This window comes from Tribolium madens, unplaced genomic scaffold (genome assembly GCF_015345945.1).
Source record: "Tribolium madens isolate multiple individuals breed KSU strain unplaced genomic scaffold, Tmad_KSU_1.1 Scaffold_7;HRSCAF=85;Tcas5.2_LG10, whole genome shotgun sequence".
NCBI lineage: Eukaryota > Metazoa > Arthropoda > Insecta > Coleoptera > Tenebrionidae > Tribolium > Tribolium madens.
In genome coordinates, this window is record NW_025401050.1 from 9,822,956 (window position 1) to 9,826,225 (window position 3,270).

The 3,270-nt window shown below is 23.9% G+C and overlaps 1 protein-coding gene across 1 annotated transcript in view; it reads right to left on the bottom strand.

The window, feature by feature from the left end:
- The window catches only part of LOC123010057, a 75,414-nt gene that overhangs the window by 69,291 nt on the left and 2,853 nt on the right, over positions 1-3,270 (bottom strand). Inside the window, exon 3 of the mRNA XM_044406690.1 lies at positions 1,599-1,865. The gene's annotated coding sequence lies outside the window, so the exon portion shown is untranslated. The remainder of the gene's footprint in view (positions 1-1,598; positions 1,866-3,270) is intronic.

Consider the following 3,270-nt stretch of genomic DNA (forward strand, 5'->3'; position numbering starts at 1 on the left):
ACAAGTCAAAAGATTAAACAGAAATTTAAAAATGTCAACAAGTCTGAAACTTGATAAAAATAATACAAAAAATAAATTAAAAACAAAAGTAAAGAAAATAATGATTTTAAAAACTGACAATAAAAAACTAGAATTTTAATTAAATAAAACAGAAATAAAACAATTAATCAAAAAAAGAACAAATAAGCAAAGAAAACGTAAAAGCCACAAATATAAAAAAACTGAATAAACATCAAGTCAAAATAGAGAATAAAAATTTAAAATTGTCAACAAAAATAGATTGTGGAAGTGCTAGAGTTGAAACAAAAACAGAAAAAAAGAGTTAATAAAACACAAAAAACAAATTGAAAATTAAAGTAAAAAGTAAGATTAAACAAAATATAAATAAATTAAAAAAAAACAAAAAAAAAGTTGAATAAACATTAAGTCAAAATAGAAAACAAAAACTGAAAAGACTCAACAAAAATAGATTGTGGAAGAGTTGTAACAAAAACAAGAAAAAAAGTCAATATAGTAAAAAATAAGTTTACACAAAAAAACAAAAAGTATATATAAATTAAAAATTAAGAAAAAAACTAGATTATGAAAACACTAGATTTGTAAGAAAAAGTAAAAGAACGTAACAAAAATAATATAGAATATTGAAACATAAAAAAATTAAATTAGAAAAAGAACAATTATGAGCAAAACAGAGGAAACAAATAAAAAAGTTGCAAATAAAAAGAAATGTAGAAAAATTTTTGGAAAGTGAAAACTCAAAACAGAAATTTTTATTAAATAAAATTAAAGTTTTAAAAGATAATCAAAAATCTAATCAAAAAAGACAAAAACCGATGTAAAGGACGACAAATAGAAAAGAAAAAACTGAATAAGGGAAAAATAAACAGAAACAAAAATAAATAGAAAACAAAAATTTAAGATTGTCAACAAAAATATGGATTGTAAAAGTGCTAGAGTTGTAACAAAAACAGGACAAAAGAGTAAAATTTGATAAAAATAATACCAAAAACAAATTAAAAAATAATTTCACCCCCAAAAAAAACAAGAATAAAGTGAAAATAAAAAATTAAGCAAATAAAAAACTACATTATAAAAATACTAAACATGTAACAAAAAATGTAATAAAAATACAAGTAGAAAAAGAATTAAAGTTTGAAACAAAACAATTATGAGCAAAACACAGATTACAATCAAAATGGCCTATAATAATAAAACTAAATATAACAAAGCAATAAAAAGAAACAAATTGGATTAAATTTTATTGTTCAAACCCTCAATTCGAATAAAAAAAATAAAAACTTGTAAAATCAAAATGTTAATTGGTTCAATATTGCCTCTCATATGTCATTTCAACTTGTTTATTTTTATAACACTACAACAAAGAGCCTATTATAAATGCAAATACGCATTTTACGACCAAATTGAATAATTTCACTGTCACGACAAAATTATTTTAAACGATGATAATCAAACGAGAGAAAACCTTGTTCTTGTATTTCCCTCGAAACTAATTTTTAACTGTCAAATTTCCTGCCAGCTACTTTTGAAAAATTCGAACAAACAAAATTAATAAAAAAATTAAATAAATAAAATCGCACCTTGAATGGGAGCAAAATCCATCTTTGTGGTAATTCCAGTCACTGGCACTAAATCGAGTCACAATCACTGAAAATTTTTCAAAATTGGAGAACTCGCGAGAGCATTTTTCAACTCCTACGCGTCCGTTCTTGGTCACTAGTGAAACTGGTGTAGAAACTAGTGGCATGCGATCGACTTGCGCGCTTCCACTTGAAATTTTTCACATTTTCAGCATATAATAACGGAGGATGCACTTGACGTATGGCTGGATTACGATGTTTCAGCGCCTGAAAATATCCAAACGATGAGAGGGCGGAGGTGCAGGTTTGTTTATTGATGGATGGATGGCTTTGAACTCGAGGCTGAATGCGATTTCAGGCCTGAAAACCGATTTTTTCAGTTGTTTCAGAATCTTGTTTAATAAAAAATAAAAAAACATAAAAAATCAAAACGTGAAAATGAGACAAATGCTGTAGATAAAAAAACGAAAACAAAAACTAAAATAAAAAATAACAAAACAAAATAAAAATAACACAAAAAAAGAAAGAAGTGGGTGAAGAAATAAAAAGAGAAATTAACCTTTGACAAACTCTAATAAAAAAAATTGTTTGTTATAAAGAAGCTAAATGCGATTTTAGACTTGAAAACCGATATTTTCAGTTGTTTCAGGATCTTATTTAATAAAAAATAAACAATGAGACAAAAATCGTAATGTAAACGATGATTAAAAAAACGAAAACAAAAACTAAATTAGAAAATAACAGAAAATAAAAAAATCGCAGATATGACAATTTAAAAATATTGGAATTTTATTTGTAATAAAAAGAGAAAAGAAGGGAAGAGAAAAGAAAAAGGACAAGTAAAAAAGAGTAAAAATAAAGAATAAAAAGCAAATACACATAAAAATAACACAAAAAAGAAACAGATGGGTGAAAAAATAAAAAAAGACATTAACCTTTGACAAACTCTAATAAAAAAATAGGTTGTTATAAAGAATAAATAAAAGAATACAAAAAAGAAAAATCTCGAAGAAAATAACTAGAAGAATTAAGCAATTATTTGTAATAAAAAAGAAGAAAAGAGAAAAGAAGATAGACGGAATAAAAAAGAGTTAATAAAAATGATAAATGAAAACTAAATAGGCATAAAAATAACAAAAAAATAGAATTCCACCTTTGACAAACTCTAATAAAAAAAATTGTTTGTTATAAAAAAGCTAAATGCGATTTTAGGCTTGAAAACCGATATTTTCAGTTGTTTCAGGATCTTATTTAATAAAAAATAAACAATGAGACAAAAATTGTAATGTAAACGATGATAAAAAAAACGAAAACAAAAACTAAATTAGAAAATAACAGAAAATAAAAAAATCGCAGATATGACAATTAAAAAATATTGGAATTTTATTTGTAATGAAAAAAGAAAAGAAGGGAAGAGAAAAGGAAAAGGACAAGTAAAAAAATAACACAAAAAAGAAACAGATGGGTGAAAAAATAAAAAAAGACATTAACCTTTGACAAACTCTAATAAAAAAGTAGGTTGTTATAAAGAATAAATAGAAGAATACAAAAAAGAAAAGTCTCGAAGAAAATAACTAAGAATTAAGCAATTATTTGTAATAAAAAGAAGAAAAGAGAAAAGAAGATAGACGAAATAAAAAAGAGTTAATAAAAATGAAGAATGAAAACTAAA